This window comes from Oncorhynchus gorbuscha, unplaced genomic scaffold (genome assembly GCF_021184085.1).
Source record: "Oncorhynchus gorbuscha isolate QuinsamMale2020 ecotype Even-year unplaced genomic scaffold, OgorEven_v1.0 Un_scaffold_554, whole genome shotgun sequence".
NCBI lineage: Eukaryota > Metazoa > Chordata > Actinopteri > Salmoniformes > Salmonidae > Oncorhynchus > Oncorhynchus gorbuscha.
In genome coordinates, this window is record NW_025745385.1 from 425,281 (window position 1) to 447,780 (window position 22,500).

A 22,500-nucleotide genomic window follows, 5' to 3' on the forward strand; every position below is an offset into this window, starting at 1 on the left:
AGGGGAGGAGAGAAGAGGGAGTGGGGGAAGAGGTGGAGAGAAGAGGGGAATGAGGGTAGTGAGAGAGAGAGAAGGGAGAGAGAAGAGGGGAACGAGGGTAGTGAGAGAGAGAGAAGGGAGAGAGAAGAGGGGGAACGAGGGTAGTGAGAGAGAGAGAAGGGAGAGAGAAGGGGGGGAACGAGGGTAGTGAGAGAGAGAGAGAGAAGGGGAGAGAGAAGAGGGGGAACGAGGGTAGTGAGAGAGAGAGAAGGGAGAGAGAAGAGGGGGAACGAGGGTAGTGAGAGAGAGAGAAGGGAGAGAGAAGAGGGGGAACGAGGGTAGTGAGAGAGAGAGAGAGAGAAGGAGAGAGAAGAGGGGGAACGAGGGTAGTGAGAGAGAGAGAAGGGAGAGAGAAGAGGGGGAACGAGGGTAGTGAGAGAGAGAGAAGGGAGAGAGAAGAGGGGGAACGAGGGTAGTGAGAGAGAGAGAGAAGGGAGGGAGAGAAGAGGGGGAACAAGGGTAGTAGGAGAGAGAGAGGGAGAGAGAAGAGGGGGAACGAGTGTAGTAGGAGAGAGAGAGAAGAAGGGAGGAGAGAAGAGGGGGAACGAGGGTAGTAGGAGAGAGAGAAGGGAGGAGAGAAGAGGGGGAACGAGTGTAGTAGAGAGAGAGAGAGAGAAGGGAGGAGAGAAGTGGGGGAACGAGGGTAGTGAGAGAGAGAGAAGGGAGGAGAGAAGAGGGGGAGGGGAACGAGGGTAGTAATTGAGAGTGAAGGGAGGAGAGAAGAGGGGGAGGGGAACGAGGGTAGTGATGAGAGAGAAGGGAGGAGAGAAGAGGGGGAGAGAAGGGGAGGAGAGAAGAGGGAGTGGGGGAAGAGGTGGAGAGAAGAGGGGGAATGAGGGTAGTGAGAGAGAGAGAAGGGAGAGAGAAGAGGGGGAATGAGGGTAGTGAGAGAGAGAAGGGAGAGAGAAGAGGGGGAACGAGGGTAGTGAGAGAGAGAGAAGGGAGAGAGAAGAGGGGGAACGAGGGTAGTGAGAGAGAGAGAAGGGAGAGAGAAGAGGGGGAATGAGGGTAGTGAGAGAGAGAGAAGGGAGAGAGAAGAGGGGGAACGAGGGTAGTGAGAGAGAGAGAGAAGGGAGAGAGAAGAGGGGGAACGAGGGTAGTGAGAGAGAAAGAAGGGAGAGAGAAGAGGGGGAACGAGGGTAGTGAGAGAGAGAGAAGGGAGAGAGAAGAGGGGGAACGAGGGTAGTGAGAGAGAGAGAGAAGGGAGGAGAGAAGAGGGGGAACGAGGGTAGTAGGAGAGAGAGAAGGGAGAGAGAAGAGGGGGAACGAGTGTAGTAGGAGAGAGAGAGAAGGGAGGAGAGAAGAGGGGGAACGAGGGTAGTAGAGAGAGAGAGAAGGGAGGAGAGAAGAGGGGGAACGAGGGTAGTAGGAGAGAGAGAAGGGAGGAGAGAAGAGGGGGAACGAGTGTAGTAGGGAGAGAGAGAGAAGGGAGGAGAGAAGAGGGGGAACGAGGGTAGTAGGAGAGAGAGAAGGGAGGAGAGAAGAGGGGGAACGAGGGTAGTAGGAGAGAGAGAAGGGAGGAGAGAAGAGGGGGAACGAGGGTAGTAGGGGAGAGAGAAGGGAGGAGAGAAGAGGGGGAACGAGGGTAGTAGGAGAGAGAGAAGGGAGGAGAGAAGAGGGGGAATGAGGGTAGTGATGCAGAAAAGCTCATCCATGATTTTGTCACTTCAAGATTAGACTAGTGCAATGCTCTACTCTCTCGCTACCTGGATAAATAAACTTCAGCTCGTTCTAAATACAGCTGCTAGAATCTTGACTAGAACCAAGAAATGTGATCGTATTACTCCAGTGCCTTTCCACATTGGCTTCCTGTTAAGGGCTCATGTCAGGGTTTTACTGCTAACCTACAAAGCATTACATGTGGTTTTACTGCTAACCTACAAAGCATTACATGGGCTTGCTCCTACCTATCTCTCTGATTTGGTCCTGCCGTACATACCTACATGTACGCTACGGTCACAAGATGCAGGCCTCCTTACTGTCCCTAGAATTTGTAAGCAAACAGCTGGAGGCAGGGCTTTTTCAAATAGAGGTACATCTTTATGAAATGGTCTGCGGAGCCATGTGAGTGTCGCAGGGCTTTTTCAAATAGAGGTACATCTTTATGAAATGGTCTGCGGAGCCATGTGAGTGTCGCAGGGCTTTTTCAAATAGAGGTACATCTTTATGAAATGGTCTGCGGAGCCATGTGAGTGTCGCAGGGCTTTTTCAAATAGAGGTACATCTTTATGGAATGGTCTGCGGAGCCATGTGAGAGTCGCAGGGCTTTTTCAAATAGAGGTACATCTTTATGAAATGGTCTGCGGAGCCATGTGAGTGTCGCACACTCAGTCTCAACCTTTAAATCTTTATTTTCAGTAGGTCCAATGATTGAGTGTAGTCTGGCCCAGGGGTGCGAGGGTGAATGACAAGGCACTGGAGTGACGAATCACCCTTGCTGTCTCTGCCTAGCCAGCTCTTATGTCACTCTACTAGGATTCTCTGCCAAAGGGGATGAGTCACTGGCTTGCTAGCTCTCCCAAGCCATCCCTAGAAGGGGTGAATCACTGACGTGATCTTCCTGTCTGGTTCTGAGCCCCCTCGGGCTCGTGCGGTGGAGGAGATCTTTGTGGGCGAGACACCACCTTGTCTCAGGGTAGTAAGTTGGTGGTCTATTGATATCCCTCTGGTGGTGTCGGGGCTGTGCCTTGGCAAAGTGGGTGGGGTTATATCCTGCCTGGTTGGCCCTGTCCGGGGGTATAGTCGGACAGGGCCACAGTGTCCCTCGACGACCCCCCCTGTATCAGACTCCAGTATCTATGCTGCAAAAGTCTATGTGGTGGGGGAGTAGGGTCAGTCTGGTATATCTGATAGAATTCTCCTGTTATATCTGGTAGAATTCTCCTGTTATATCTGGTAGAATTATCCTGTTATATCTGGTAGAATTCTCCTGTTATACCTGGTAGAATTCTCCTGTTATATCTGGTAGAATTCTCCTGTTATACCTGGTATAATTCTCCTGTTATATCTGGTAGAACTCTCCTGTTATATCTGGTAAAATTCTCCTGTTATATCTGGTAGAATTATCCTGTTATACCTGGTAGAATTCTCCTGTTATACCTGGTAGAATTCTCCTGTTATATCTGGTAGAATTCTTATGTTATATCTGGTAGAATTCTCCTGTTATACCTGGTAGAATTCTCCTGTTATATCTGGTAGAATTCTCATGTTATACCTGGTAGAATTCTCCTGTTATATCTGGTAGAATTCTCCTGTTATATCTGGTATAATTATCCTGTTATATCTGGTAGAACTCTCCTGTTATATCTGGTAAAATTCTCCTGTTATATCTGGTAGAATTCTCCTGTTATATCTGGTAGAATTCTCCTGTTACATCTGGTAGAATTCTCCTGTTATATCTGGTAGAATTCTCCTGTTATATCTGGTAGAATTCTCCTGTTATATCTGGTAGAATTCTCCTGTTATACGTGGTAGAATTCTCCTGTTATATCTGGTAAAATTCTCCTGTTATATCTGGTAGAATTCTCCTGTTATATCTGGTAGAATTCTCCTGTTATATCTGGTAGAATTCTCCTGTTATATCTGGTAGAGTTCTCCTGTTATATCTGGTAAAATTCTCCTGTTATATCTGGTAGAATTCTCCTGTTATATCTGGTAGAATTCTCCTGTTATATCTGGTAGAATTCTCCTGTTATACGTGGTAGAATTCTCCTGTTATATCTGGTAAAATTCTCCTGTTATATCTGGTAGAATTCTCCTGTTATATCTGGTAGAATTCTCCTGTTATATCTGGCAGAATTCTCCTGTTATACGTGGTAGAATTCTCCTGTTATATCTGGCAGAATTCTCCTGTTATATCTGGCAGAGTTCTCCTGTTATATCTGGTAGAATTCTCCTGGTATATCTGGTATCATTCTCCTGCTGTTTGGGGTTTTAGGCTGGGTTTCTGTACAGCACTTTGTGACATCTGCTGATGTAAAAAGGGCTTTATAAATACATTTCATAGAATGGTGTGTGTTTAGGTACTCTAGTGTGTGTGTGTGTGTGTGTGTGTGTGTGTGTGTGTGTGTGTGTGTGTGTGTGTGTGTGTGTGTGTGTGTGTGTGTGTGTGTGTGTGTGTGTGTGTGTGTGTGTGTGTGTGTGTGTGTGTGTGTGTGTGTGTGTGTGTGTGTGTGTGTGTGTGTGTGTGTGTGTGTGTGTGTGTGGTGTCCACTCACGCTGTTGATCATGAGGTGCATGATGGTCTTGGGCATTAGATCCCTGATGGACTTGTTAACGATGCCGATGTAGGAATCCACTAGATTCCTTATGGTCTCAACCTGCCTCTCCAGCTGGGGATCCATAGAGAAGGATTCTGCTGGTCCTGTGTCCTCACTGTCAACCTGGGGGAGGGAGGGAGGGAGGGAGGAGGGGAGAGAGAGAGGGAGAGAGAGGAGAGAGAGAGAGAGAGAGAGAGAGAGAGAGAGAGAGAGAGAGAGAGGTGGGGAGAGAGAGGTGGGGAGAGAGAGAGAGAGAGAGGGATGCATGAGACACATTGAGAAGGATTCTTCTGGTCCTGTGCTTCACTATCAACCTGGGGAAGGGAGGGGAGGAGGAGAGGGTACCTGTGTGTGTACATGCTTGCATGTATATTTATCCATCTGTGTGTGTGTGTGTGCGTCCGTGTGTGTTACCCAGTGTAAGGTCTGGAGTGTGATGTCACGATCTCTGCTGGTCGGGTACTGTGTAGCAACCTAGCAGCGACAAATGTCCTGGTCTGCCCTAGAAAGCCTATGCGAATTACAGTCGCCATTATTTTATAGACAAACGTTTTGGGCATCGAAAATGTGTTTATTATGATCAAGTTTCGACCCCATTGTGAATTACTTTAAAGTTCTCTATACATGTAAATGAAGATATCAAGATATGTAATTAAATATTGATCCATTCTGACTACTAGATCTGTAATTAAATACTGGTCCATTCTGACTACTTGATATGTAATTAATATAATAATAATATATGCCATTTAGCAGACGCTTTTATCCAAAGCGACTTACAGTCATGTGTGCATACATTCTACGTATGGGTGGTCCCGGGGATCGAACCCACTACCCTGGCGTTACAAGCGCCATGCTCTACCAACTGAGCTACAGAAGGACCACAATTAAATACTGATAAAAACTGATCCATTCTGACTACTTGATATGTAATTCAATACTGGTCCATTCTGACTACTTGATATGTAATTCAATACTGATCCATTCTGACTACTTGATATGCAATTCAATACTGGTCCATTCTGACTACTTGATATGTAATTCAATACTGGTCCATTCTGACTACTAGATATGTAATTCAATACTGGTCCATTCTGACTACTTGATGTGTAATTCAATACTGGTCCATTCTGACTACTTGATATGTAATTCAATACTGGTCCATTCTGACTACTTGATATGCAATTCAATACTGGTCCATTCTGACTACTTGATATGTAATTCAATACTGGTCCATTCTGACTACTTGATATGTAATTCAATACTGGTCCATTCTGACTACTTGATATGTAATTCAATACTGGTCCATTCTGACTACTTGATATGTAATTAAATACTGGTCCATTCTGACTACTTGATATGTAATTCAATACTGGTCCATTCTGACTACTTGATATGTAATTCAATACTGGTCCATTCTGACTACTTGATATGTAATTAAATACTGATCCATTCTGACTACTAGATCTGTAATTAAAAACTGATCCATTCTGACTACATTTGTGGTCACACAGGACCATGTGCTGAAATAGACCAACCACGGGCCGGCCGGCTACGAGGACCCTCTCAGGCAGCATGAAAACGACTACATCAACCATGATCCTTTGCTAGTTACGGCCACTTTCACCATGATCCTTAGCGATTATTTTGGTGGCATTCAGCCCCACCCAGCAATATGGAGCGCTTCACATTAAAATACTGGCAGCTTCATGCACCATCAGGATTTCCAGGAATACGTGGATCCCCGTCTATGGTGTCTATATCATTCTGTGTGTGTGTGTGTGCGTGCGTGCGTGCGTGCGTGTGTGTGTGTGCTTGCGTGCGTGCGTGCGTGTGGGTGTGGGTGTGGGTGTGGGTGTGGGTGTGGGTGTGTGTGTGTGTGTGTGGGTGTGTGTGTGGGTGTGTGGGTGCCAGAAATGAAAGGGACCATTTGTAATGCTAAAGAGAAATAGCTCATTTTAAGAGACTAATGGTGACTTTGAACATTTTGCTACTAATAAAATAATATATGATGTCTTAGCTACTAATAAAATTATAAGATGTTTTAGCTTCTAATAAAATTATAAGATGTTTTAGCTTCTAATAAAATAATATATGATGTTTTAGCTACTAATAAAATAATATAAGATGTTTTAGCTACTAATAAAATAATATATGATGTTTTAGCTACTAATAAAATTATAAGATGTTTTAGCTACTAATAAAATAATATATGATGTTTTAGCTACTAATAAAATAATATATGATGTTTTAGCTACTAATAAAATTATAAGATGTTTTAGCTACTAATAAAATAATATATGATGTTTTAGCTACTAATAAAATTATAAGATGTTTTAGCTACTAATAAAATAATATATGATGTTTTAGCTACTAATAAAATTATAAGATGTTTTAGCTACTAATAAAATAATATATGATGTTTTAGCTACTAATAAAATTATAAGATGTTTTAGCTACTAATAAAATAATATATGATGTTTTAGCTACTAATAAAATGATAAGATGTTTTAGCTACTAATAAAATAATATAAGATGTTTTTATTTTTCAAAATAAATAATGTTTTTCATTTGGAGTGAGAAAGAGACTTGTATCCTGTGTGTTTTACTATCCTTGTGGGGACATTTTGCCGATCCCCACAAGGAAAAAGGCTATTTTAGGCTCAGGGTTAGAGTTAAGGTTGGGGTTTAGGTTTAGGGTTATGATTAGGTTTAGGGGTAAGTTTAGGGTTATGGTTAGGTTAAGGGTTAAGGTTAGGGTTAGATTTCGGGTTAGGGATTTGTGAAAATAGTATTTTGGATGGGAATCAATTATTTGGTCCCCACAAGTACAGCAATACAAAACTGTGTGTGTGTGTGTTTTACCTGATCTTTCTCAGGGTAAACTCCAGCTCTGAGGAACGAAGCCTTCCAGCTGTCTACATCCTCCTGTGTGTCACAGGCCAGCTCTATCTGACGTAGGTCCTTATACACGTTCCTGGAACACACACACACACACACACACACACACACACACACACACACACACACACACACACACACACACACACACACACACACACACACACACACACACACACACACACACACACACACACACACACACTCTTAGTTGTTGACAAAGTACACACACTCACTATTACTAAATGTTACATACACTGTTTACAGATACACACACACACACCTGGACTCTGTGTTGAAGATGGCGAATGTGTGTTTTGTGGACATGAAACCTTTCTCCACGTCTCTCAGCTTCAGATTATCTAGAGGCAGCATGTACTTCTTCTCTTTCTCCTGGAGACACACACAGTTATACACACACACACACACACACACACACACACACACACACACACACACACACACACACACACACACACACACACACACACACACACACACACACACACACACACACACACACACACACACACACACACACACACACACACACACACACACACACACACACACACACACACACACACAGTTAGACACACACACACACACAGTTATACACATACAGCATGTACTTCTTCTCTTTCTCCTGTATACACACACACACACAGTTAGACACACACAGTTATACACACACAGCATGTACTTCTTCTCTTTCTCCTATATACACACACACAGTTAGACACACACAGTTAAACACACAAACACACACACACACACCACACACACACACATAGTTATAAACACACACACACACATAAAAAGAGGACATTATCTGATTCAGTAGCTATCTAGTGAGTTAGCTAACTGTCTAGGTGACATCATCTGATTTAGTAGCTATCTAGTAAGTTAGTTAACTGTCTAGATGACATCCTCTGATTCAGTAGCTATCTAGTGAGTTAGTTAACTGTCTAGATGACATCATCTGATTCAGTAGCTATCTAGTTAGTTAGCTAACTGTCTCGGTGACATCATCTGATTCAGTAGCTATCTAGTTAGCTAAGTGACATCATCTGATTTAGCTATCTAGTGAGTTAGCTAACTGATGACATCATCTGATTTAGTAGCTATCTAGTAAGTTAGTTAACTGTCTAGATGACATCCTCTGATTCAGTAGCTATCTAGTGAGTTAGTTAACTGTCTAGATGACATCATCTGATTCAGTAGCTATCTAGTTAGTTGAGTGACATCATCTGATTCAGTAGCTATCTAGTGAGTTAGCTAACTGTCTCGGTGACATCATCTGATTCAGTAGCTATCTAGTGAGTTAGTTAACTGTCTAGATGACATCATCTGATTCAGTAGCTATCTAGTGAGTTAGCTAACTGTCTCGGTGACATCTGATTCAGTAGCTATCTAGTGAGTTAGTTAACTGTCTAGATGACATCATCTGATTCAGTAGCTATCTAGTTAGTTAGCTAACTGTCTAGGTGACATCATCTGATTTAGTAGCTATCTAGTTAGTTAGTTAACTGTCTAGGTGACATCATGTGATTCAGTAGCTATCTAGTGAGTTAGCTAACTGTCTAGGTGACATCATCTGATTCAGTAGCTATCTAGTGAGTTAGCTAACTGTCTAGGTGACATCATCTGATTCAGTAGCTATCTAGTGAGTTAGTTAACTGTCTAGGTGACATCATCTGATTCAGTAGCTATCTAGTTAGTTAGCTAACTGTCTCGGTGACATCATCTGATTCAGTAGCTATCTAGTGAGTTAGCTAACTGTCTAGGTGACATCATCTGATTCAGTAGCTATCTAGTTAGTTGGCTAACTGTCTCGGTGACATCATCTGATTCAGTAGCTATCTAGTTAGTTAGCTAACTGTCTAGGTGACATCATCTGATTCAGTAGCTATCTAGTGAGTTAGCTAACTGTCTAGATGACATCATCTGATTCACTAGCTATCTAGTGAGTTAGCTAACTGTCTCGGTGACATCATCTGATTCAGTAGCTATCTAGTTAGTTAGCTAACTGTCTAGGTAACATCATCTCATTCACTAGCTATCTAGTGAGTTAGCTAACTGTCTAGATGACATCATCTGAATATCCTGAATGTCTAAGACAACAATGGTATCTGGTTGAGGGTTGGATCCGGCCAAGCCACTAGCCATAGTATTAAGCTTGCTTGGGTCAACACGGCTTGTAGGGATGTAACGATTCACCAATATGCATTGGTCTCTGGTTCAAATGTTTAAGAAACAAGTGCATCGGTCTTCCATATAACCCCCCCACCCACCCACGCACGCACCCACACACACACACACACACACACACTCCCCCTCACCTCCTCATCCTTGTACCAGGACAGTGACTCTGCAGTCAGGACGAACCAGTAGTCTTTGGACCCCCCCTTCATAATGCTTATGTTGATAGTGAGCCAGCCCCTCCGGATCACCTACACACAGCGGGACAGACCATTAGTTCAGGATAGGGGGGTGAGAGTGAGAGACAAGTAAAGGAGAGAGGAGGAGGGTAGTTTTTTTTGTGGTACCTGGTTTGGCATCACTCTCTTCTTGTTGTTAATAGCAGCAGTAACAGTGGTCCTCTGTTGAGCGCTACAAGGGAGACAGAGGCCAGATAGAAAGACTATCACATACTGGGTGTTTCCCAATCGTCTCTCCTTCTTCCTGAAGTGTGCTCTCGTTCACTACCCCCCACAAGTTTAAAAGCATTGGAATGGTGGAGTAGGCATGGACTAGATAGTCGTTTCCTTTCAAATCAGTGAAGGGAAGTGAACAAGTGCACACTTTGGGAGAAAGGAGAGATAATTGGGACGCAGCCGTGGACAACTGACATGAAGTGGGCAAACTATAACCTCTACAGGATCAGCGGGACGGTTGAGCTAACGAAGGCTAATGGGATTAGCATGAGGTTGTAAGTAACAAGAACATTTGCCAGGACATAGACATATATGATATTGGCAGAAAACTTTAATTCTTGTTAATGTAACTGCACTGTCCAATTTACAGTAGCTATTACAGTGAAAGAATACCATGCTATTGTTTGAGGAGAGGGCACAGTTATGAACTTGAAGATGTATTAATAAACCAATTAGGCACATTTTGAGCATTTTAAACAGAAATGCAATGGTTCATTGGCACAGTCTAAAACGTTGCCCTGACACTGCTGACATCTAGTGGCCAAAATCTAAATTGCACCTGGGTTGGAATAATAAATGATGGCCTTTCTCTTGCATTTCAAAGATGATGGTACAAAAAAAATACAAAATAACATATATTTTCTTTGTATGATCTTTTACCAGATCTATTATCTGTGCTTCAGGTCCTGAGCTACAGGCAGTTACATGTCATTTTAGGTGAAAATTGAAAAAAAAGGGGCTAATCCTTAAGAGGTAGGTCGTTGCTAGGGGTTACATAGGTGAAAGTTGAAAGGTCGGTGCTAGGGGTTACATAGCTGAAGGTTGATTGGTCGTTGCTAGGGGTTACAGTCAGGTGAATGTTGAAAAGTCGTTGCTAGGGTCAACTCACTTTGCGAAGCCAATGAAGTCCTCATGGTTTGTGTTGATGTAAGACAGCTCAATGTCAATCAACAGCAGCACCTGAGACAGACAGGACAGACAGGTCGGGTCAAATCAAATCAAATTGTATTAGTCACATGCGCCGAATACAACAGGTGTAGACCTTACCGTGAAATGCTTACTTACAAGCCCCTAACCAACAGTGCAGTTTCAAAAAATATGGATAAGAATAAGAGATAAAAGTAATTAAAGAGGAGCAGTAAAAAATAACATTATATACAGGGGGAACCAGTACAGAGTCAATGTGGAGGTTATATACAGGGGGAACCAGTACAGAGTCAATGTGGAGGTTATATACAGGGGGAACCAGTACAGAGTCAATGTGGAGGTTATATACAGGGGGAACCAGTACAGAGTCAATGTGGAGGTTATATACAGGGGGAACCAGTACAGAGTCAATGTGGAGGCTATATACAGGGGGTACCAGTACAGAGTCAATGTGGAGGTTATATACAGGGGGAACCAGTACAGAGTCAATGTGGAGGTTATATACAGGGGGAACCAGTACAGAGTCAATGTGGAGGTTATATACAGGGGGAACCAGTACAGAGTCAATGTGGAGGTTATATACAGGGGGAACCAGTACAGAGTCAATGTGGAGGTTATATACAGGGGGAACCAGTACAGAGTCAATGTGGAGGCTATATACAGGGGGTACCAGTACAGAGTCAATGTGGAGGTTATATACAGGGGGAACCAGTACAGAGTCAATGTGGAGGTTATATACAGGGGGAACCAGTACAGAGTCAATGTGGAGGTTATATACAGGGGAACCAGTACAGAGTCAATGTGGAGGTTATATACAGGGGGAACCAGTACAGAGTCAATGTGGAGGTTATATACAGGGGGAACCAGTACAGAGTCAATGTGGAGGTTATATACAGGGGAACCGGTACAGAGTCAATGTGGAGGTTATATACAGGGGGAACCGGTACAGAGTCAATGTGGAGGTTATATACAGGGGGTACCGGTACAGAGTCAATGTGGAGGTTATATACAGGGGGAACCAGTACAGAGTCAATGTGGAGGTTATATACAGGGGGAACCAGTACAGAGTCAATGTGGAGGTTATATACAGGGGGAACCAGTACAGAGTCAATGTGGAGGTTATATACAGGGGGAACCAGTACAGAGTCAATGTGGAGGTTATATACAGGGGGAACCAGTACAGAGTCAATGTGGAGGTTATATACAGGGGGAACCAGTACAGAGTCAATGTGGAGGTTATATACAGGGGGAACCAGTACAGAGTCAATGTGGAGGTTATATACAGGGGGAACCAGTACAGAGTCAATGTGGAGGTTATATACAGGGGGAACCAGTACAGAGTCAATGTGGAGGTTATATACAGGGGGAACCAGTACAGAGTCAATGTGGAGGTTATATACAGGGGGAACCAGTACAGAGTCAATGTGGAGGTTATATACAGGGGGAACCAGTACAGAGTCAATGTGGAGGTTATATACAGGGGGAACCAGTACAGAGTCAATGTGGAGGTTATATACAGGGGGAACCAGTACAGAGTCAATGTGGAGGTTATATACAGGGGGAACCGGTACAGAGTCAATGTGGAGGTTATATACAGGGGGAACCGGTACAGAGTCAATGTGGAGGTTATATACAGGGGGAACCGGTACAGAGTCAATGTGGAGGTTATATACAGGGGGAACCGGTACAGAGTCAATGTGGAGGTTATATACAGGGGGAACCGGTACAGAGTCAATGTGGAGGTTATATACAGGGGGTACCGGTACAGAGTCAATGTGGAGGTTATATACAGGGGGAACCAGTACAGAGTCAATGTGGAGGTTATATACAGGGGGAACCAGTACAGAGTCAATGTGGAGGTTATATACAGGGGAACCAGTACAGAGTCAATGTGGAGGTTATATACAGGGGGAACCAGTACAGAGTCAATGTGGAGGTTATATACAGGGGGAACCAGTACAGAGTCAATGTGGAGGTTATATACAGGGGGAACCAGTACAGAGTCAATGTGAGAGGGGCACATTGAGGTAGTATGTGAGGTAGTATGTACATGTAGGTAGAGTTAATTAAAGTGACTATGCATAGATGACAACAGAGACTGGCAGTGGTGTGGAGAGGGGAGGTGGGGCAATATGAATAGTCTGGGTAGCCATTTGACTAGATGTCAGCCTCTCTTTCTCTCCCACTCGCCCCTCTCTCTGTCTGTCTCCATCTATCGCTCTCTCTCACCTGGTTGTTGGTTTTGATGTCTCTCTCTCTCACTCTCATCTGGTCCCTGGTTTTGATGTCTCTCTCTCTCATCTACCTCTCTCTCTCACCTGGTCTCTGGTTTTGATGTCTGTCTCTCTCCATCTATCTCTCTCTCTCTCTCTCTCGCCTGGTCTCTGGTTTTGATCTACCTCTCTCTCTCACCTGGTCTCTGGTTTTGATGTCTCTCTCTCACCTGGTCTCTGGTTTTGATGTCTCTCTCTCTCATCTATCTCTCACTCTCACCTGGTCTCTGGTTTTGATGCCTCACTCTCACCTGGTCTTTGGTTTTGATGTCTCTCTCTCACCTGGTCTCTGGTTTTGATGTCTCTCTCTCACCTGGTCTCTGGTTTTGACGTCTCTCTCTCTCATCTATCTCTCACTCTCACCTGGTCTCTGGTTTTGATGTCTCTCTCTCACCTGGTCTTTGGTTTTGATGTCTCACTCTCACCTGGTCTTTGGTTTTGATGTCTCACTCTCACCTGGTCTTTGGTTTTGATGTCTCTCTCTCACCTGGTCTTTGGTTTTGATGTCTCTCTCTCACCTGGTCTTTGGTTTTGATGTCTCACTCTCACCTGGTCTTTGGTTTTGATGTCTCTCTCTCACCTGGTCTTTGGTTTTGATGTCTCTCTCTCACCTGGTCTTTGGTTTTGATGTCTCTCTCTCTGACGTAGGTTGTGACGATTCTCTCCGTCTCTTCTCTCAGTCTGGGGTAGGAGCCAAGCTGTGGAACAACACACAATGCTGCAGGTACTGACGGCACACATACACACACAATCACACACACATGCATGCACACACATACGTAAAATTGCACACACATGCATGCACACACACGCACACACAATCACACACACATGCATCAACACACACACACACACCTCTCTCTCACTCAGACACACACCATCCATCCAGCCAAACAGACACACCCCCTAGTGATTGACATGTGTAGGGGACAGACAGTTAGCATAGAGGGGTCATCCATCCAGCCAAACACACCCTCCCTAGTGATTGACATGTGTAGGGGACAGAGTGTTCAACATAGAGGGATTCATCCATCCAGTCATCAAACAGACACACCCCCTAGTGATTGACATGTGTAGGGGACAGAGTGTTCAACATAGAGGGGTCATCCATCCAGCCAAACAGACACCCCCTAGTGATTGACATGTGTAGGGGACAGACAGTTAGCATAGAGGGGTCATCCATCCAGCCAAACAGACACACCCCCTAGTGATTGACATGTGTAGGGGACAGAGTGTTCAACATAGAGGGGTCATCCATCCAGCCAAACAGACACACCCCCTAGTGATTGACATGTGTAGGGGACAGAGTGTTCAACATAGAGGGGTCATGCATCCAGCCAAACAGACACACCCCCTAGTGATTGACATGTGTAGGGGACAGAGTGTTCAACATAGAGGGGTCATCCATCCAGCCAAACACACCCTCCCTAGTGATTGACATGTGTAGGGGACAGCGTGTTCAACATAGAGGGGTCATCCATCCAGCCAAACAGACACACCCCCTAGTGATTGACATGTGTAGGGGACAGACAGTTAGCATAGAGGGGTCATCCATCCAGCCAAACAGACACACCCCCTAGTGATTGACATGTGTAGGGGACAGAGTGTTCAACATAGAGGGGTCATCCATCCAGCCAAACAGACACACCCCCTAGTGATTGACATGTGTATGGGACAGAGTGTTCAACATAGAGGGGTCATCCATCCAGCCAAACAGACACACCCCCTAGTGATTGACATGTGTAGGGGACAGACAGTTAGCATAGAGGGGTCATCCATCCAGCCAAACAGACACACCCCCTAGTGATTGACATGTGTATGGGACAGAGTGTTCAACATAGAGGGGTCATCCATCCAGCCAAACACACCCCCCCTAGTGATTGACATGTGTAGGGGACAGAGTGTTCAACATAGAGGGGTCATCCATCCAGCCAAACAGACACACCCCCTAGTGATTGACATGTGTAGGGGACAGAGTGTTCAACATAGAGGGGTCATGCATCCAGCCAAACAGACACACCCCCTAGTGATTGACATGTGTAGGGGACAGAGTGTTCAACATAGAGGGGTCATCCATCCAGCCAAACAGACACCCCCTAGTGATTGACATGTGTAGGGGACAGACAGTTAGCATAGAGGGGACATCCATCCAGCCAAACAGACACACCCCCTAGTGATTGACATGTGTAGGGGACAGAGTGTTCAACATTGAGGGGTCATGCAGATAGGACATTGCTCCTGCTTGGTAGTATATCTGGTATAAACTAACATCAACCAGTTTGAATCTAGGAAAACCAGTTTAAACTAACACAAACTGGTTTGGGGCTAATTTGATCTGATTTAGGAGATTTTTATCTGGTTTCAGCAAGCATGCTCACAATACTGTCATCAATATCCCACAGGTATCCCAGCAGGCTCACAATACTGTCATCAATATCCCACAGGTATCCCAGCATGCTCACAATACTGTCATCAATATCCCACAGGTATCCCAGCATGCTCACAATACTGTCATCAATATCCCACAGGTATCCCAGCATGCTCACAATACTGTCATCAATATCCCACAGGTATCCCAGCATGCTCACAATACTGTCATCAATATCCCACAGGTATCCCAGCAGGCTCACAATACTGTCATCAATATCCCACAGGTATCCCAGCAGGCTCACAATACTGTCATCAATATCCCACAGGTATCCCAGCAGGCTCACAATACTGTCATCAATATCCCACAGGTATCCCAGCATGCTCACAATACTGTCATTATAACCCACAGGTATCCCAGCATGCTCACAATACTGTCATCAATATCCCACAGGTATCCCAGCATGCTCACAATACTGTCATCAATAACCCACAGGTATCCCAGCATGCTCACAATACTGTCATCAATATCCCACAGGTATCCCAGCATGCTCACAATACTGTCATCAATATCCCACAGGTATCCCAGCATGCTCACAATACTGTCATCAATATCCCACAGGTATCCCAGCATGCTCACAATACTGTCATTATAACCCACAGGTATCCCAGCATGCTCACAATACTGTCATCAATATCCCACAGGTATCCCAGCATGCTCACAATACTGTCATCAATATCCCACAGGTATCCCAGCATGCTCACAATACTGTCATCAATATCCCACAGGTATCCCAGCATGCTCACAATACTGTCATCAATATCCCACAGGTATCCCAGCATGCTGACAATACTGTCATCAATATCCCACAGGTATCCCAGCATGCTCACAATACTGTCATCAATATCCCACAGGTATCCCAGCATGCTCACAATACTGTCATCAATATCCCACAGGTATCCCAGCATGCTGACAAGACTGTCATCAATATCCCACAGGTATCCCAGCATGCTCACAATACTGTCATCAATAACCCACAGGTATCCCAAGCTGAGCACTAATGCCAATTGATTGATTTAGTGAAGGAGAGTCCAACTCTGTCTGCTGGTTTTATTATCTTCTCTCAACTTGTGTTCAGTTAAGACCTGGACAACCAGGTCAGGGCAGTTCAATAAGGCCTGGACAACCAGGTCAGGGCAGTTCAATAAGACCTGGACAACCAGGTCAGGGCAGTTCAATAAGATCTGGACAACCAGGTCAGTTCAATAAGACCTGGACAACCAGGTCAGAGCAGTTCAATAAGATCTGGACAACCAGGTCAGGGCAGTTCAAATAGACCTGGACAACCAGGTCAGGGCAGTTCATTAAGACCTGGACAACCAGGTCAGGGCAGTTCAATAAGATCTGGACAACCAGGTCAGGGCAATTCAATAAGATCTGGACAACCAGGTCAGGGCAGTTCAATAAGACCTGGACAACCAGGTCAGGGCAGTTCAATAAGACCTGGACAACCAGGTCAGGGCAGTTCAATAAGACCTGGACAACCAGGGCAGTTCAATAAGACCTGGACAACCAGGTCAGTTCAATAAGACCTGGACAACCAGGTCAGGGCAGTTCAATAAGATCTGGACAACCACGTCAGGGCAGTAACTAACTAAACAGTCTGAATTGATCAATCTGAGAGAGGAGTGAAAACCTGCAGACATGAAATGAGTTTGACGCCTGTGATTTAGCATGTTAGCACAAGGTGAGTTAGGGAACAGAGGTGAGAGTCACAGAGAGGATTTAAAGACACAGCACGAACGTTCTGATTGGTCAAAAGTAGGGGTTGAGTGACTGGACATGGTTGGGTAAGCATAGGAAAGGATGTGTCACACAGAACGTCTTCCCCCTGAGCTACATAGGGGGAACGATAAAGACAAAGGCTTCGGGGCTGACGTTTTAAGCTGCGATAAGGGGAGGTGAGTGTTTTGATTGGGTAATCGAGGGAGAGGTGGGGTGAAGGGAGGTTGAAGCAACAATCACTGTGAGGAAGGGGGCAGGTGTGGAATCAGAGGGAGGGGCTGGTGGATTTAGGGGCAGAGGTCGCATTCCAGGCCAACTACATAGAGCCCCACAGTGGAGGTGTTGTAATACCAATAAAACCTAGTGGTCAAACAGGGAAAGGCTTCCAATTGTCTTTCCACCCTTCATTTTTCCAATAGGACATTTTTGAAACGCTTGAAATAAGGGCTGTGTTTTGTGTATGTTTACCCTGGTGTGACGTTCTGATAACCATGTCAATCTCTCTCGGACAAGGTGACTTTTATCAGTATATTCGGCTCTATTTACTCTCAGATTTGAAAATGCTGATTAGCATCAAAGTAGACATCATGCAAAACTACAAATCCCTGCAGGCTCCTGCCCGTCATCTCTAGATGACACCTTTGCTTTCAGGTATTGTGTCAAAACTTGCACAACACGGTTCACAGAATTGTCCATTTACACGGTTCACAGAATTGTCCATTTACGGTTCACAGAATTGTCCATTTACGGTTCACAGAATTGTCCATTTACGGTTCACAGAATTGTCCATTTACGGTTCACAGAATTGTCCATTTACGGTTCACAGAATTGTCCATTTACACGGTTCACAGAATTGTCCATTTACACGGTTCACAGAATTGTCCATTAACACGGTTCACAGAATTGTCCATTTACGGTTCACAGAATTGTCCATTTACGGTTCACAGAATTGTCCATTTACGGTTCACAGAATTGTCCATTTACGGTTCACAGAATTGTCCATTTACACGGTTCACAGAATTGTTCACAGAATTGTCCATTTACAGTTCACAGAATTGTCCATTAACACGGTTCACAGAATTGTCCATTTACACGGTTCACAGAATTGTCCATTTACACGGTTCACAGAATTGTCCATTAACACGGTTCACAGAATTGTCCATTTACACGGTTCACAGAATTGTCCATTTACACGGTTCACAGAATTGTCCATTTACACGGTTCACAGAATTGTCCATTTACGGTTCACAGAATTGTCCATTTACACGGTTCACAGAATTGTCCATTTACGGTTCACAGAATTGTCCATTAACACGGTTCACAGAATTGTCCACGGTTCACAGAATTACGGTTCACAGAATTGTCCATTAACACGGTTCACAGAATTGTCCATTTACACGGTTCACAGAATTGTCCATTTACACGGTTCACAGAATTGTCCATTTACACGGTTCACAGAATTGTCCATTTACACGGTTCACAGAATTGTCCATTTACACGGTTCACAGAATTGTCCATTTACGGTTCACAGAATTGTCCATTTACACGGTTCACAGAATTGTCCATTTACACGGTTCACAGAATTGTCCATTTACACGGTTCACAGAATTGTCCATTTACACGGTTCACAGAATTGTCCATTTACACGGTTCACAGAATTGTCCATTTACAGAAATGTTGCCAATTTATTCATGACTAAATGTATCTAACATGAGATAGTTAATCCAGAGATTCTTACCTTGGCCTGGATTCGGCAGACTGGTCCAGATCCTCATGGCGTTTGTAGTTCTTTACGATAAACATTTTAGCAGCTAAATAGCATTTCATTTTGGGGGAGGGGGGTAAATACAGGCGACTATATTGATAAAAGTCACCTTGTCCTAGAGAGATTTACGCGGTTATGAAAATGCCCCGCCAGGGTAAACCTATATGAAACACAGACATTATTTCAAGAGTTTCTAAAATCCTCTATGGGAAGAATGTATGGTGGGAAAATGATTGGAAACAGTTCCTTGTTTGACAGCTAGGTTTTATGGGTATTATGACTCATACTGTGGTACTCTCCTGCAGCCACTGCAGTGTATCAAACAATGTTTGCGTGCCACGTCACTGACTGTGCAGTCAGGCATCAGATTACTACATCATATGTTGTGGTTTGTTGTTAAATATGCTAAACACCTATCCAGGCGTTGTCTGTAATGTAGTCAGCCTGGAACACGGCTAGTGCTTATGGGGGGGGTAGTGACTATACAGACAGCAATAGTTTGACTCAGAGGGGTGAGGAGAAATTAAATCAATTGGGGAGAGTGGAGGGAGATGGGAAGGAGGGGTGGAGGGAGGGGGGGTGGAGGGAGATGAGAAGGAGGGGTGGAGGGAGGGAGGGAGGGTGGAGGGGTGAGACTAGCAGGAGAAGTGGTAGAAACACAGTTCTCTTCATTCTCTCCATCCATCAATTTATTGGGTACGTTCCAATACTATCTCCTTCTTCCTAAAGTGTACACTCGTTCACTACTTCCCACAAATCTAAAAGCACTAGATCGGTGGAGGTATGTGGCTAGAGAGGGAGTTTCTACAGTCATTTCAGTCATTTCCTTGAAGGGGAGTGAACGAGTGCACTCTTTGGGAGTAAGGAAAGACAATCTGGAAGCAGCCGCTGTCCCCCTTCTCTCTTCCCTCATTTCTTGTATCCTTCCCTCCACTGTCCCTCTTCTCTCTTCCCTCCTTCCTTGTATCCTTCCCTCCACTGTCCCCCTTCTCTCTTCCCTCCTTGTTTCCTTCCCTCCACTGTCCCTCTTCTCTCTTCCCTCCTTCCTTGTATCCTTCCCTCCACTGTCCCCCTTCTCTCTTCCCTCCTTGTTTCCTTCCCTCCACTGTCCCTCTTCTCTCTTCCCTCCTTCCTTGTATCCTTCCCTCCACTGTCCCCCTTCTCTCTTCCCTCCTTCCTTGTATCCTTCCCTCCACTGTCCCCCTTCTCTCTTCCCTCATTTCTTGTATCCTTCCCTCCACTGTCCCTCTTCTCTCTTCCCTCATTTCTTGTATCCTTCCCTCCACTGTCCCTCTTCTCTCTTCCCTCCTTCCTTGTATCCTTCCCTCCACTGTCCCCCTTCTCTCTTCCCTCCTTGTTTCCTTCCCTCCACTGTCCCTCTTCTCTCTTCCCTCCTTCCTTGTATCCTTCCCTCCACTGTCCCTCTTCTCTCTTCCCTCCTTCCTTGTATCCTTCCCTCCACTGTCCCCCTTCTCTCTTCCCTCCTTCCTTGTATCCTTCCCTCCACTGTCCCTCTTCTCTCTTCCCTCCTTCCTTGTTTACTTCCCTCCACTGTCCCTCTTCTCTCTTCCCTGTTTCCTTCCCTCCACTGTCCCTCTTCTCTCTTCCCTCCTTGTTTCCTTCCCTCCACTGTCCCTCTTCTCTCTTCCCTCCTTCCTTGTATCCTTCCCTCCACTGTCCCTCTTCTCTCTTCCCTCCTTCCTTGTTTCCTTCCCTCCACTGTCCCTCTTCTCTCTTCCCTCCTTGTTTCCTTCCCTCCACTGTCCCTCTTCTCTCTTCCCTCCTTGTTTCCTTCCCTCCACTGTCCCTCTTCTCTCTTCCCTCCTTCCTTGTTTCCTTCCCTCCACTGTCCCTCTTCTCTCTTCCCTCCTTCCTTGTTTCCTTCCCTCTTCTCTCTTCCCTCCTTGTTTCCTTCCCTCCACTGTGATTCTTCTCTTTACCTTTCCGGTACACTTCTTGACGAGGGAGGTGAGCTCGGACAGGACGAGGTCCACGCATTTCAGACACGGCTCTTTCAGTTTAATGATCTGCTTTTTCACTATGGCCTCAAAGGCTAGGTCAGGGGTGAACAGGCCTGTTCTGGAGCATCGTGGGAGATGTAGTTTATCACGGTAGGGCAGGAGAAGGAGGAGCCAGGGAGTGGGAGGAGTCATTGAAGTGGGGAGGTGTCCGGAAGTGGGAGGGGTCCGTGAGTGGGACGGGTCATGGTGGGGAGGAGTCAGGGAAGTCCGGAAGGGAGAGAGGTAGGGGAGCAGTGAAGGAGAGAAATAAAATAAAAGAGAGAGATGAAGGGATAGAGGGAGAAGAACACAGAGAGAGAGAGAGAAAGAGAGAGAGAGAGAGAGAGAGAGAGAGAGAGAGAGAGAGAGAGAGAGAGAGAGAGAGAGAGATAAAAGGCATTTTGTTTAGTCAGTTAGTTCATACTGGCATCTGTTACTAAACTTTGACATCCACTACAAGGTGTGTGTGTGTGTGTGTGTGTGTGTGTGTGTGTGTGTGTGTGTGTGTGTGTGTGTGTGTGTGTGTGTGTGTGTGTGTGTGTGTGTGTGTGTGTGTGTGTGTGTGCGCGCACGCGTGTGTCAATCTGCAGTTTGTCTTCAGGGGGAACCAGAGACACGTGAGGAGAAACATAAACAGTCTCACACATCTCACAGCACAACACCCTGAAAACAGTAGAAGAAAGCTCCACATCGCCCCCCTGTGGCCAGGAGTAGCATGGCATGTCAGGCATTACAGGCTCCATGCTCCCTGGTGTGAAGTCTCCCCTAGGTACAGATCTAGGATCAGCTTCTCTTCCCCAATTCTAAACTAACCTAATCGTTAACCATTAGTGTGGAAAATGCTAAACTGACCCCAGATCAGCTTTTAGGGTCAACTTCACCCTACACAGTACCATGCAGTGCACTATCCTGGGGCCTAGATTAGCATGGTAGCATTAAAGGCTAGTTCCATAGCGCTCCCATGTGGCCTGGAGTAACATGACAGGGCTTTACAGGCTCCATGCAGCGAGGTACCTTATTGGTGCACTGGCGCACGGTGTTGATGAGCTCCTGGATCACCAGGTCCATACATTTCAGACACGGCTCTTTCAGTTTAATGATCTGCTTTTTCACTATGGCCTCAAAGGCTAGGTCAGGGGTGAACAGGCCTGTTCTGGAGGGGGCACACAGACAGACACACAGACATGTAGAGAGAGGCAGGTGGAAAGACAGACAGACAGACAGACAGACAGATAGACAGATAGACAGAAATGTAGGTAAAAACTGACACACAGACATGTAGGCAGAGACAGACAGACACATATGTAGGCAGAGACAGACAGACAGACAGACAGACAGACAGACAGACAGACAGACAGACAGACAGACAGACAGACAGACAGACAGACAGACAGACAGACAGACAGACAGACAGACAGACAGACAGACAGACAGACAGACAGACAGACAGACAGACAGACAGACAGACAGACAGACAGACAGACAGACAGACAGACAGACAGACAGACAGACAGACAGAGATAGAG

General features: G+C 45.3%; 1 pseudogene; it reads right to left on the reverse strand.

The window, feature by feature from the left end:
* Positions 1 to 22,500, reverse strand: part of LOC124018649 — a 64,510-nt pseudogene that overhangs the window by 8,309 nt on the left and 33,701 nt on the right.